General features: G+C 44.4%; 1 protein-coding gene and 1 long non-coding RNA gene across 5 annotated transcripts in view; one reads left to right on the forward strand and one right to left on the reverse strand.

The window, feature by feature from the left end:
- Nucleotides 1-15,105, forward strand: part of Chmp4b (charged multivesicular body protein 4B) — a 51,319-nt gene that overhangs the window by 4,310 nt on the left and 31,904 nt on the right. The window lies entirely within an intron of this gene.
- On the reverse strand, nucleotides 2,111-7,932 carry LOC110346308 (uncharacterized). 4 transcript variants are annotated; one of them, XR_002390255.2, is made up of 4 exons: nucleotides 6,530-7,932; nucleotides 4,206-4,281; nucleotides 3,329-3,454; nucleotides 2,111-2,356 (listed from the first exon to the last, which is right to left on the reverse strand). It is a non-coding gene; the product is annotated as an uncharacterized LOC110346308 (long non-coding RNA). The 4 variants fall into 4 exon arrangements; XR_002390257.2 differs by having other exon boundaries at nucleotides 3,329-3,526; XR_002390252.2 differs by having other exon boundaries at nucleotides 3,329-3,526; nucleotides 6,998-7,249.

Raw genomic sequence — 15,105 nt, forward strand, 5'->3', positions numbered from 1 at the left:
GACAGGACCAACCCTTGTCCTGTGGCACATGTAGCCAATGTGGATATTGCCTTGGTGATGTACACCACCCCCCCCTTTGGCACTGGGGATCGAACTCAGGACTTTGCACTTATGAGGCAGGTGCCGGAACCACTGGGCTGAATCTGCAGTGGTGACGTACACTTTGAAAGGATACTAAACTGTCCTTTAAACAAACCTTAGAAGCTGGGTGTGGTGGTAAAACAAACAGATAAACAGACAGACAAAATTCAGAAGTTCAACTGGATTATTTCCAGGGTGTTCTAGGCAGAGAAAAATTGGGGTTGCATGCAGGGTCTCACTATGTAGTTCAGGCTGGCCTTGAACTCACTGTGTAGCTCAGGCTGGCCTGGAACTTGCAGTGATCTTCCTGCCTCAGACTCCCAAGTTGCTAGGATTACAGGCATGCCCCACCATACTTGGCTGTATTTTTTTTTCCAGATTTCTTTTCTTTTCCTTTAGTCATATATTCATTCTCAGTCATATAGCAGGCTCTGTGTCCTAGGCCTCATGATCAGTGCTGAGAATATGGAGGTTAACTGGACACTGTCCCTGCTATCTAAAAACTTAGATATCATCACTTACGAAGTATTATTCTCACATAATGGCAGTGAAGATTAGGTATAAGTAGGGAAAGAGTATGCCACTTTGTGGCTGTTGATTAAGTATTTTCTTTTTGATAAAGTTATCAGTGATCAGATTTCTGGGGTTTAATTGTCAGAACGGAAAAGTTCTCTCACTGAGAGCTGGATGGAAACTGGAATTGTGGTCTAGGTGAGCTGACAAATATTAAGACTTTTTGGTTTTGGTTTTTTGAGACAGGTCTTGCCATATAGTTCAGGCTGTCCTTGAACTCACCATGTAGCCCAGGCTGGCCTTGAACTTGAGGTGATCCTCAAGTTCCTCAGGTAGACTCAGACTGACCAGTGTTGGGATTACAGGTGTGCACCACCATGCCTGGCTTCAAATTTACGTGTTTTATGGTACCTTTGTAAACTGCTCTGTGGGTTTTCTCCCTAAGAAAAATAAATGTATCAAAGATTTTTTTCTTTTTATGGCATGGTAACTAGCTAAGGAAATATCTACCGTAGGTGGTTTAGGTCTCCCTTTTTTCCTATTTTTATAAAGAGGAAAATGGTTTGTAGAAAGGATCATATTGTAGTTTAATAAGAGAATTGTATGAGATTGGGAAGTGGAGACTGAGTATCTTAAACTCTATACATTGGTACATTTCTGTGGATTTATGGATGCAAATTAGTTCGTTTACAGGTTAATTTAGGTTCAGCTGAGAATATTTGATGCAGAGAGGCCAGGAGCTCATGGGAAATATATCTTCATTTAGTTCTGCTCATTGCTGGAACAAGGATGGCATTCTCATGTTTAATAAAATTGCTCTAAAACATCAGCATATGGGAAGACATCTTAATAAGTTAAATTTATAGTGAAGGTGACCATTTGGTTCTCTGGAATATCAAGGCATCAGGTTGAAAGCCATAATATCTTTTTTTTTTTTGGTACTGGGGATCGAACTCCAGACCTTGCGCTTTCGAGGCAGGCGGCAGAACCACTGAGCTAAATCCCTAGCCCCAAGCCGTAGTATCTTAATGGTGCATGTGCAAGCAGGATCTCCTATCCCAACATCCCAGGGATGGAGAACCTGAAACCTACCCAGGGAACTGAGGACTGGGAATTTCCCTTGGTGATACTTATATTTCTTTTTGTTTTGTTTTGTTTTGGTATCGGGGATCGAACTCGGGACCTTGAGCTTATGAGGCAGGGGTGGCACCACTGAGCTAAATTCCCAGCCCAATTCTTACGTTTCTTGTTTGAAGAAATGATTGCCCAAACTGGGTTTGGTTTACTTTTTAAGACAGGTGGGGCCAGGGATGTAGCTCAGTGGTGCTGTGTCTGCCTGGCAAGCACAAGGTCCTGAGTTCGATCCCTGGTACCAAGAAAAAGAAAAAGACAGGTGGCTTGTCAGAGAGGTCCTGTGTGTTGACTCTCTAAACATGCTGGCATCTTTGATGCAAATGACAGAATTCTTTTTTGCCCCCTTTGGCAGGGAGATTACTTTTTTTTTGAATGCCTGCAGAGTAGGTTTATAATATGATTTGAAATTAAAGATAGATTTTATTTGGAATTTTAACTAAACAGGAGGACATTTGAGCCAGCCTGGAGTGCTGGGGAAATCTTGAGTTGTCCAGAGCTGGGTTGAGTTGTGAAGAGTGAGATACTGGAGAACAGCCTGTGAAGATGTGTGCAGGCCACCAGTCTCTGAGGCAGGAGCTAGCATCTAACTTGTTTCCAGTGTTTCAGGGCTCATACACAGAGCCAGGGCCTGTTGGGAAGAGAAAAGGTCAATGAAAACTTGGTCCTCTTGCCCAGAATTGTTTTGTGCTGTGCCACTGTCTTTAAAATAGAGTGAGTGAGAGAGAAGATAGTGAAAAGCAACAATTTTAGATTGGTCATTTTTAGGATGGATGACTAGATTGGGAAGGAAAACTTGAGTAGAGCAACAAGAAACCACAGACCTGGCTGGTATAGCACTGGCAGGCTTTTGAGGTATTGGGCTCCAGTCAGCAGACATATATTGTGCTTCTTCTAGGTGGAAGGCAGTGTGGTGGTATAGACAAAAGATTCATGGTTTGCGTGCAGCTTTACCACTCACCAGCAGAACCTTGGCAGTTACCTATCCTCTTCTGAGTCTCATCTGCCCATCTGTAAAAAGGGACTACCACTGTCCCTCTGTAGGGCTCTTGTGAGGGTATGGAATGAGTTGTTTGTGAAGTGCCAAGCAAAATTCGTGGCACATAGAGAGATATGCTCCTTGGTTTCCCACATTTGATCTTAGGCCCAATGAAGATATGATGCTGGATATGACACTGCTTTCTCTCCACAGTGACTCAGTTCAGCATGGAAGACACAAGTCAAATAACTGATGAAAGGTAAACTTGAGTATACAAATGAGTATTAGAGGAAAACACAACAGTAAAAGATTAATTTTTGGGCCGGGGATTAGCTCAGTGGTTTCGCCACCTGCTGCGCAAGCACAAGGACCCGAGTTCAATCCCTGGTACCAAAAAAAAAAAAAAAAAGATTAATTTTTCTTTGGGGATGCTGGTTATCACCTAGCCAGCCAGCTAATGCCCAGTATTCCTCTCAAGCCATTTTCCTCCAGTTGAACCCCTCTGTTGACAGGCTGTATTAGGTACTCTTTTGTCCCACACCACAGCCTAACTCTGTCTTTGGATAGCTCTGTACAGTCACCTGTCTTATTTGGAACCAAGATCTATCTTCTTGTAGTACCTACCTCAGATGCAGGTTGGGGTAGTAGCTCCATAGGGAAGCAGCCTGGGTGGCTGAAAAAAATGTAGAGTCTTCTTGGAGGCAGAATGCTTGGGGGCAAACCTCAGCTTTGACACTAGGCAGCTGTGAACTAGAAAACAGGTTGCTAATTCTGTGTCCTGGGGCCACAAAGAACAGGCCTGATCCTCCTCCTGCATGAGGGCTATAGAAAGATGGTGCTTACATCTCAGGCCTGCACACTTCTGTTGCACTGACTGTCCTTTGGCTGGTGTTTGTGTTCCCTCCTTGTTACTGTCCTCTGAATGTTCTGTCCATCAGTGTTGCTCTCAAAGTGTGCAGTGGGCCGAGCTGAGTACTCAGAATGTTCCAGCCAAGGTCTGAGCAGCACATCACACACAGAACATGAAGGCCAAGGTATTTGTTTAGGAATTAATTTGGTTCTGTGTGCTTTTGGCTCTGCTAATTCCTATTTCCCTGAGACAGAGCCCCCCCCCCGCCCCCCCTGCCCCCCAAGCAGTCCTACTTCCTGCGACTTTTAGTAAAGGAACTCATAACATTAGCTGCCCCTGTGTTTTCTTTTGGCACTGGGGATTGAATCTAGGGCCTCAAATGCTAAGCATGTGCTCTACCACTGAGCTACACCCCTAACTTCTTGCTTGTTCAATTTGTAAGAAGTCTTAGCTGAAGGACTGAGTGGATGAAGTTAACGTGAGCAGCTGATTAGCTTGATTCTTTCATAGCTGGTGTTTGTAGCTTTACCTCCTCCTTCCTTAAAGGGCAAAGCTGGCTGTTTGAGGGATGATGGAAAATTGTGCATCTCTGGTTGTGGCTATCTAGCTTAAAGGGTTAGTGCAGTGGTGCTGGCTTTGGGGCCAAGAGACCTGAGTTCACATTCTACTCCGTAGTTTTGGGATCCTGGGCAAGTTTCCTCATATTTCTGAGCATCAGCTTCTTCAGCTGCAAAAAACAGAATACAGTATTTATTATACAACCTTGGTACTCAGTGTGGCCTATGAGAACTATGGGAAATTGCTAAAATGCAGACTTCAAGGCTGTATCCTGACTTACAGAAGAATCAGCATTTTTATGAGATCCCTGGGTGGTTTGTGTGCTCACTAAAGCTTAGAGGGATTTTGAAACAAATTTAGACATCATGCAGTACTTGGAGAATCCATTGTTGAGATATTCTAGATATTTTGGTCTTATTGTTCCAGATATTTTGGTCTTATTGTTCTAGATATTTTGGTCTTAATGCTGTACAGGTAGACATTTACATTTAATTTCAGGTGATCCATCTTAAAAGAAGGTAGCTGGAAACTTTCGCTTGGTTCATGAATCCATTTGATAAAATAAGCATGTTTTAACTGGAGCTATGTGCCAGACTCTGTCCTAGTTGTTAGGTAAGTACAGAGGAAGTCAATTCATTGACTCTGAGGTGCTTGCAGTCTAGTTAGAGTGCTGGGCAGGTAAACAGAAAGTCAAAATACAGGGTGATCTGTCCTAAAGCGTACTCATAATTCAGAGTACTTGATATACAGTGGAGGGAGCTGGAACAATCTCACGACACAGAACTTTTAGTCTGTGTTTTATTGAATTATTATTTTGAAAGAGAACTGGAATGTTAAGGCAGAAAGGAAGTAAAAGAATATACAAGTGCTCGTAACTATGAATTAATAGGAAAAGTTTTCTGAGAAAGAAAAATCAGTAATGTGGAAATAATATACAGTGCTTATTAAAAGCACTTTGTCTACCGGGCATGGTGGCGCATGCCTGTAATTCCAGTAGTGGGGAGGCTGAGGCAGGAGGTTTGAAGGTAGATTGAGGCCAGCCTGGGCTGCAGAGTGAGTTCAGGGCCAGTTTGAACTACATAGTGAGACCCTGTCTTGAACGAATGAATGAATGAATACATAAATTTGTGCTTTATATGAATAGGGGAAGAGAGGAGATAAGAATGGATCAATGTTTAACTTAGTTTTGTCATAAAATAATTAGCTTTGGGCCGGGGATTTAGCTCAGTGGTTCTGCTGCCTGCTTCACAAGCGCAAGGACCAGAGTTCAATCCCCGGTACCAAAAAAAAAAATGATAATAATAATTAGCTTTGAAACTAAATTTAAGGCATATTTTATTCTGATAATTTGCTTAATTAATTTAGTTAGATCAATTGATTATCATTGTCTTACTTCCTACAAAAGGAAGTAGGAACTAAGAAACCTGAGGAATGGATTCTTTACTGTCCACATAAGCAGGAACTCTAAATTCCTTGTTTGTGATCTTTATAAAATCTGATAATTGTAAAAGCAGAAACAAGACTTGTCCATGTGTATACCCTGGCTACTATTCTCTGGAGAGGTTTGGAGAGGAGTTGCTACCCATGCTAGGTGACCTGAAAGAATGTTTACTTAGTGACTTCCCATTAAAATGAGGAATGTGATTATGTTGGTGTCCTGCAGTTTATAGGACAGTGACTGAAAATGCTAACCCTTAACACGTTCATGACAGGGCTGTATAATTCGTATTTCTCACTGCTGAACAGCTCTGATTTGAATTCGATTGTTCCCACAAACTTGAACCACTGGTAGTATATGCATGATTGTCCCATTGGATGGCCTGTACTGCTTCTCAGGTGGGTCTCTGGTTACAGTAATGCAAAGGTGTTGATTTAGCAGACCAGATGTCATCATATTACAGTTCCTTAAGGAAAACACTAAAATGGTATAAAAAATTATAATACAGCTAATCTGTGGTATAGCAGTTGTATATGCATATTATATACATCTGCAATGTGGAGTACTTATAAGATTTCTGTGTTAAAATTTAGAGAATTGTTGATACTGTTCATGAATATAAATAAATTTATTTTAATTTAATGAAATAAAATTATTGCTAATTGTAATAATTTTAAAATTGGTATGAATAGTATTAATATTTATATTTGGGCAGTAATTATTGAAATTCAAGCAACTAATTAGATTTAGTCCATTTGTAGACTTCCTATTTATTTATTTATTTAGTAGACTTCTTATTAATTTTATTAGTACAAAGACTGATAAAAATGATTAGATCCATTTGTATCACCAGTGGTACAAGCTGCCTAATGGGACAGTCATACACGTACCACCAGTGGTTCAAGCTGGCGGGAGCATGTTAAATCCTGAATAATTGCTAGTTTCTTAATTCTTCCTTTAGTGGATTAGTTGCTCTCACCTCTCCAGAGCATTTTTTCCCATTTGACTCCTGCACACAGGCAGCAAGTTGTCACTGATTGCTTGGCAAGTGTGGAGTTAGGAGATTTGAGTGTCAGACCGTAACAGTGCTGATTGCCTTCTGTGACGATGCTGATAAGGGAGCTGGAATCAGCCTGCCTGCCACTCAGCTTGTTGGTTCTAGACAGGGCACCAGGGTCACAGCTGCACAGGCCTCTAGTGCTGCTTAGGCTTTAGAGGCTTTAGGACAGAACGGTATAGCAACAAAAGTGATTTTCATCATTCTAAAATCACTGCATTTCATATTTTAAAAATTCTTGTCTGAAGAAAAAAATCATCAGAAATTATCATCCTCTTTCTCTGGGAAATGCCAAACTTGATTATATTGATCTTTTCAACAACCTCTGCATTAAGTGGTGTTATCCCATTTTAGAGATGAGAAAGGCGAGGTTCTGATTGTATGACTCACCGGGCAGACTCAGCTTTGTGCCTTGGGGATCCTGGAGTGGACTGCATCACAGTGGGTTCTGGTGTCCTTCATGTTCCTAGGAGGCCAGAACTCCATATTCCAGAGTGCACATAGATACCACTGGATAGAATCCTATCATTGGGAATAATTTTTATAATATCCTCTCCACAGTGTGAGCATCTATAGGGGAGTGCTTCACATTTGAACAGGATTTTATGGCATCCAAAGCACTTTCACATACATAATCTGGTTTTGAAACTCAGAGAAGTCTGTAAGTTAAGTAGGGAAGCCTGTGATTTTTAGCTCCATTTTGCAGAAGAGGAAACTAGCCTCAGAGTGGTTGAGTGGTTTTCCTAAAGGCAGAGTCAAAGCTAGAACCCTCTTCAGTGTTTTCCTGGTGGGCCATGCTGCCATCCTGGGTTCTTCCTGTTGATGCTGAAGCTCAGAGTCCCCTGCCAGCTAAGGCAAGGCTGTTTGTGAGTAGTGGGCATGGGCCATGTTGAGGAGGATAGGTTTGGGTGGGGGGTCTTAGGAGTACCCAGATCATGAGCTACACCATGGGATCAGGGCCAAAGAGAAGACTAGACTGTTTACAGGGTTTGGAATGGTTTAAAAACCTTTGGTCGGCTGGGGATTTAGCTCAGTGGTTCCACTGCCTGCTTCACAACCGGAAAGACCTGAGTTCGATCCCTGATACCAAAAAAAAAAAAAAAAAAGAACCTTTGGTCATTTGTGCTCATTTACAGTCTGCAATGACAGCAGCGTTGTGCATTTCCCTGCTTCATTTCTGTCTTTCCTCATGCTAAGCTTATTTTTTCTGCCCTCTAGAGCACTATTTCTTAGCCTTGGCACGATGGCATTTTGGAGTGGATAATTCTCTGTTGTAGAAGACTTGTTCTGTACATTGCAGGATGTTTACAGCATCTTTGGCTTCTATCCAGTAGATGTCTAGGTTATCTCCTCCTGCAGTTAAGAAAACTAAAATGACTCCAGATATTGCTGACTTTCTTCTAGGAGGGCAAAACCTCCTTAGTTGAGCACCATTGCTCTAGGGCAGTGGTGGCAAACCTATGCATGTGCTGCAGCGGGCTGTTTATATCATTGAAAGCTCTAAAATGTTCACCATCACTGCTCTAGGGTTTGTAAGATGTGGCAGATACTACTGTAGAACTTCAGAGGCTGGTCTAAGGAAAAGCGAGTCATAAAGGGCTGGGGACACCTCTTAGAGTACCTCTTTTTCTTTTTGGCAGGACAAGGGATTGAATCCAGAACCTTTGCACTGAGCTATGTCTCCAGCCCATTTTGTATTTTGAGATAGAGTCTTGCTAAGTTGCCCCTATTGGGCTCAAACTTGTGGTCTTCCTGCTTCAGTCTCCCAAGTGCTGGGATTATAAGCATGTGCCACCGCACCCAGCCTATGTCTCAATTTTAGGACTGTGTCTGATACAAGTGGTAGGAGATGGTCCAGTGGTAGATGCTTCTGCTTGTATTATCGTGTGATATATTCCTCATTTACTGTGCAGCCAGTGCTTAGGCACATTCACAGAGCCCCCGAGTGGTATCTGAACCCCATGGGCTCACAACCTACAGGTTGAGAACTGACTGCTATACCAGGAGATTTGAGAGAGCAACAGGCCTGAATTCTGGGCTTTTCCTGAAACCATGAACTATCTGTCTCCACACTGGAGATAGAAATCTCTCCAGTCTGGAAGTAAAAAGCCAATAAGCTACCCAGAGTTCTCAGTGCAGCTCTCTCAACAGCAATACACAAGGGCATTTGTGATCAAAGAAGAGGCATTTGGCTAGAAACAAGCTTTAAGTTCCTAGCATTAGTTGGTAAATGGTGCTTAGGTCTAAGGGGAGTTTAAAATAATGGCCTTGAACTTGACAATCTGTGTTTCCAGAGCCTCTCATCTTGAAGCACTCAGCTTCTCTGACAAATCCATTATTCTTATTTGAGAGGTAAGAGCCAGAGAATCCAGGCCACACAAAGGGCCCCTTAAAAAAGCTAGCCACTCTCAGATTTAGAAGCTGAGAGTCCTGCTTGGCATCCCAGGATGAGGCTGTTTTTGTCAGATGAAGGTGGTAAAAGGAGAAAGGTTGTTTAAGTTTCACCCAGTTAGACAAACATCTTGTGCATTCACTGTGAAACTGCACATGTGGGACTGTGTGGGACATGGAGTTCTTATTCTTACTCTCCAGGAGCTCCTAGTCTCATGGGTGCTGGGGAAAAGGTCAGACAGTGCACAGCTATCTCTAAAATAAGGCCCAATAAGGCTCACTGTTGTTGGTATTCACAAGTATGGTAAGAGAAGGAAGGAGGGAGAAATGAGTTCAACTGGGAAACTGATGACACTGCCAGGGAGGGGAGGGTTCTGAGCTGGGAATTGACAGATGAATGAGATCTGGGTCAGAAGGGGGTAGGACCATTCCAGGCAGAAGGAATTGCTTGGAGGGGGGAGCAGGCAGAGATTAGCTTGTGCTGTGTGTGCTGAGGGGAGGGAAGGGCTTGAGGGGTCAGGGGTGGTGCCCAGGTGGAGAGGACCTGGAAGGGTGGGGTGCAGCCTACCAGCGGAGGCTCTGGGTGCTAGGTTGTGTTAGGTTGAATTTGTGAGGCACATGCAGTAGGGATACTTTCTGTATCTTGAGAGCAGTGTGTGTGTGCTTGGAAGGCAGCGCAGCAGTCCCTGCCCTGCATTGCCTTGGTGAACTTCCCCCTTGGTTCGTTTTCTGCCCATCACTGCTTGAGGGAATGAGGCTGCTGGAGGCTGCCTTATAAGGGAAGTCCTGTGGGTCACTGCCTTTTCTCTTGTTACTTCTCCTGGGTTCCCCTTCTGCTCAATACATCCTGGGCAGCTGGGAAGAGACAGAACAGCAGCTTTTCTCCGTGCCAAGGCTGTCTCGGGTTACGGAGGTAAGGGCAGGTCCTCCCTGCTGAAACTAGTCCCACCAGGCCTCTGTTCATAGGCAGGCCCTTGACTGCCTTGTATTGTGCTTCTCTCCCAGCTGACTGATTCACGCAAGTAGCTGTGATCTTCAGGATTATAGTATTTAATCTCTTCATGTATATCTTTGATTCAAAAAAAGAGATAGTTATTTCTCTTGGGTGACAGTGACCTCTGTTTCTTTTTCATTTTGCTTTTTTGAGGCAGGGGCTCACTTTGTAGTCCAAGCTTGCCTCAAATTCTCAGTCTTGCTTCATCAGCCTCCGGAGTGCTAGGATTGTAGATGTGTGCCATCACACCAGCTTGACCTCTATTTCTTTTGTTTGTTTTGCTTTTTGAGACGGAGTCTCACTATGTAGTTCAGGCTGGTCTCAACTCACTGTGTAGCCCAGGCTGGCCTTGAACCTATGGTGACCCTCCTGGCTCAGCTTCCTGAGTGCTGGGATTACGCAGGCTTGGCTGCTAAGGCCATACATTTCAAGTTCGGCCCAGACTCTGCTATCCCATTCACAAAAATTTGAGAACTTACTCCTTCTCATTCCTTTTCTTGAGTTCTCAGCTTTCTGTTAAGGTTCCTGCTCCTGAATGTACCCTCTGTCACCCAGGATAGTCCAGCAGATCCTGGGGCTTCAAGACACTGTGCAGCAGGTTCTAGTTCTGGCTGTCACTGGTATGTTTGGGCAAGTGCCTTCCAACCGCGGGGACTTTGTTTTCTCAATAACAACATTATAAGGATGCAGAGATTCCTGCTCTCCTGTTCTGAGTCAACAAGTGCCATATTACAGTAACTCTCCAGAGAGCCAGGTATGCTCCAAGCCGCTTTGCTGGATAAAAGATGGAGTAGCTTAGCATTCATTGTCTGTTAACAGCTCGAGTACATCCCTGCTCATTGTAAAAGTTGAGGGCAGCCACAGGCTCTTTTGTAGAAAGTGCTAGACATTTTTCGATTTTGATTCCCTGATTCAGAGGCCAGAGCTGAATAATGGCTTTCAGCTGCTCCCTTGAGCTGCAGACCAGGCGAGCAGCATAGATGCTGGAGGGCATCTCTCCTGGCACTCGAGCCTTGTTTGGATCAGTAGCCGTCCTCTGATTTTAGTGTCAGCCTTTTGGTGAACCAGGCACAGATTTCTGATGGGGCTGAGCAGCCTCAGCCCTGTGGGCCAGAAATGCAGCAGTGACTGGGGAGCACAGTGGGGGTGCGTTCTTCTGACAGGACTTCTCTGCCTCACTGACCTGCCTGTGGTGGCCGGGATGGATCTGTCTCCTGTGTTTGGGTAGTGGAGAAAGAACCAGCTGCCAGAGTCTGGCCTGCCTCGAGTGGTGTAGGACGGTGATGCTGGGAGTGGGGGGAAGAGCGGCAGGCTCTGGTTGCAAAGGCTTGTGTGCTTAGTGTAAGTCCTGGCCTCACTGTGAGTAGCTAAGCCTCTTAGGAATATGGAAAACATTTACCCACCTGCTTCTATATCAGGACCTTTAAAACCTCAGGTTCCTACAAGTGCACATTAAAGCAGCTCTCTTCCTTTTATTAACTTGTGCAGTACCTGCTTGTGGCCAAAGCAGCTTTAGGAAATTGCTCTTCAGAGTGCCCATATTGAGAGAAATCCCAGGCCCAGAGAGGTTAGGTGGCCTGTGAAAAGTGACACAGCTCATTGAGGACAAAGCTGGGACTGGAACCCATGACTCCTGTCTCCTCACTCCATTGGGTTCTGCTGCCTCACCACTTCTCCACAGACACTCTGGTGGTAGGTTCCCAGCCCTGCCATTATACCTTTTAAGAGAAAGTCACTTGGGCCAGAGATTTGGCTCAGTGGCGGCGTGCATGCCTCACAAGCACAAGGTCCTGAGTTTGATCCCTGGTATCAAAAAAAAAAAAAGAAAGTTGCTTAGAGAAAGCCAGCTGTCAGGAGAGGTGGAACAAGCAGTTGCTATTTCAGGAGATTGTTTCCTTGGGAGTTATAAGTGGCTGCCAGTGGTTTGGCGGGATAGCATAGCCTGGGTGGAGGATCACAAACCTTGTTGCTGCTATGTTTGTGACTCTGTGTTACTGAGCTGTGTCACAGCTTCCTCCCATGCAACAAATGTGGATCATTCCTCCTACTAGACCATTTTATAGGACATTCAGGAGGATTAGGAAGTCTGTAAAGGGGCCTAAGAAAAAGTTGGTTTATAGATAGCGATTTTTTTGAGGTGTAATATTTCCTGTAGAGCAGTTGAGTCTTTTTCCCCCGTTTTTCTTTTGTGGTACAGGGATTGAACCCAGGACATTCACACTGAGCTGCATCCCAAATCTTTTCCTGTTTTTTATTTTGAGACAGGGTCTCACTAAATTGCTTGAAGGGCTTGAAGTTGGGATCCTTCTACCTCAGCTTCCCAGAGCACTGAGAATATGTGCCCATACTGAAAGATCGACTACTCCTGGATAGTAGATAAGATTTTTATAAATGTATACACTTGTCTAACTACTACCTAACCAACTCATAGAACATTTCCAGCTCCCTGGCAATCTTGATGATTTTTATCACAGCTGAGAACTTGAGAAAGGAGCAGTTTGTTTACTCCAGACCCTTAAAGAATCTCAGAAGTTTTCTCTTGGTCTTTTGATGTGTTACTCAAACACGTTGTAATACAGGGTGCTGTGCTGTGTGTTGTTTGGAGCACAGAAATAGGAATGGTTGGCCTCTGTTTTGGGCTCACAGTTTATCAGGAATTATGACTGGTCCAAGGGAGAAAGCAGGAAGGGAGCTGGAGCTAATAATCCCATCCCTTTGGGAGGCTGAGGCAGGAGAATTTTAAGTTTGAGTCCTCCTTTGGTGATTTAATGAGACCTTGTCTCAAAGTTTAAAAGGGCCCAGGGCATGGTGGCACATTCCTATAATCCCACACTTTGAGAGGCTGAAGCAGGAGGATCCCAGCCTGGGCAACTTAGTGACTTATGGCGACCTAGTCTCAAAAAATAACAAAAGAGTTGGGAATATAGCTATTGGAGATGAATTTTCTGGTGTCACAAACAGGACGAAAGAAACCAAGACTTTTGAAAAGTTTTTTGGCAGAGCACACTTTACTTCTGCAGAAGGGTATGCTGCCAGACAAAGGTTGGCAAAGGGCAGGTACACTGAGCCCATGTTCTATAGGTGCTGTGCCCTGCTCTATTGGTGGGAGCGAGGCCTTACAGTCTAACCCAGTTGGCTAGTTAATGAGGTCATGGTTGCTAGGCAAAGTAAGTTTTGTGATCCGGAAAGCCCTTTGTTTCAAAGCTTTATGGCAGGTACACAGGCAAATAGCCCTTGTGTGGCAAGTGGACAGGTACGTAGCCTTTTGTCTCAAGTTTTCAAGAAATGGTGAAACAAGCACATGTACATTTTATAAAAATAGGGATTCTTTTTTTTTTAAATAGGGATTCTTATAAAATAGACTTGTTTTTATTACTTCCTATGACAGAAAAGACTACCTTTTCCCACAGTAGCTTACTGTGAAGGCCCGCATTCAATCCCCAGTAACAAAGAGGGCGGGAAACTGGTTGGGGATGTAGTTCAGTGATATAGCATCCCCGGGTTCAATTCTCAGGACTGAAAAAAGAGGAAGAAAAAAGAAACAAGAAAGGCATGGACGTTTCCTCCTGCCTCAGCCTCCCAGAGTGTGGGATTATACGCATGTGTCACCATGCCCTGCTTCCTTTCAGTGGTTGCAAGCACATTTGAACTTTAGCCCCTTCCAGCTAGTTCCTTGCATTCAAGCTACCTTGGCACTTGCTGCAGAGGTGCAGGCCTGGCTGACGATCTGTGTTTGTGGTGTTGCTCAGACTTCATCTCCCCTGGGAAGCAGGTGTGTGCACTGGGGCAGTGAGGTGGAAAGCAAAAATAAGAGGTGCTTCCCTCCCCTTATTTGATCCCAGGCTGTAAGGAGCTGACTCCCTTCCTGTCTTGGATCTTAAGACTGAGACCACAAATCTTCTGAGATAATTTTGGCATGATTTTCTCTATCTCTTTGAATAGTTGAAACATAGAATTTTCTATTCCTTAAGTGAAAACAGACCCAAGAAGGGTTTTTCTGAGCCTTTTGGTATGAGAAACAAGTTTTTTTTGTACTGGGGATCGAACTCGGGTCCTTGCGCTTGCGCAGCAGGTGGCGAAACCACTGAGCTAAATCCCCGGCCCCACAAGTTTTTGTTTTAATTGCTGATAAAGGCATACAGCTCTGTGGTTGGTAAGAGGGAAGGCCATGTCCACAGTGTATGCCCAGTGATCTCTTTCTTTAAAGAAGGCTCCCGAGGTAGTTAGACGGACAACACCCTGGGACATCTGAATGTTGCAGAGCCCCATCTCCATCCATATGTAGACAGACAGGGGAGAAGGACGATGCCTCAGCTTGCCTGAATCTTGTTTGGGTCTAATCAGTCTTAGAAATATAAGGACTCGAGGGCCGGGGATTTGGTTCCGGCGCCTGCTTTGTAAGCGCAAGGTCCCGAGTTCAATCCCCGGTACCAAAAAAAAAAAGAAATAAGAGGACTAGAGACCCTCTGGGTCCATTCCTTTACCCCATTTTAGAGATGAGGAAACTAAGACTTCAGACCACAGCTGGCCAGAAGCAGAGGTGGAGCCAGAACCAGGTCTCATGGTTGGTGGAGCATGAGGACTTTGGCAAGACAGCTAAATGGAGCATCAGGAGTGCCCTCTTCCCCAGTCCCCCAGCATTTGGAGCCAGGAACGTGGAGGTGCCAAAGTGGGAAGGAGAGGCAGGGAAGACACTGAGGCTGTCGGTTATATGAGGGGAGGGGTTTGGGTTAAAGATTGTGCAGGTTGGAGAATTTTCAGTGCTCAGTGAGCTCAGACTGCCTTAACAAAATACCACAGACCAGGTGGCTTAACAGAAATTTATTTTCTCGGTTCTGGAGACTGGAACTTCAAGATGAAGGTGCTAGGTGATCAGGGTTTTGGTGAGAGCTTTCTTCCTGGCTTGCAGGTGGCTGCATTGTCTCTGTCCTCACATGGCCTTTCCTTGGTGCCTGTGTACACTGTTGGAGGGAGGGGTATCCCTCCTGAAGCCATTAGTCCTGTGGATTAGGGCTCCATCCATATGTTATCATTTAGCCTTAATTATCTCCTAAAGGCCATCTCCAAATACAGTGACCTTGTGGGTTAGGGCTTCAACCTGTGAATTCTGGGA

This window comes from Heterocephalus glaber, unplaced genomic scaffold, assembly GCF_053883595.1.
Source record: "Heterocephalus glaber isolate CG9 unplaced genomic scaffold, H.glaber_assembly_v1.0 deba00001532, whole genome shotgun sequence".
Lineage (NCBI taxonomy): Eukaryota > Metazoa > Chordata > Mammalia > Rodentia > Bathyergidae > Heterocephalus > Heterocephalus glaber.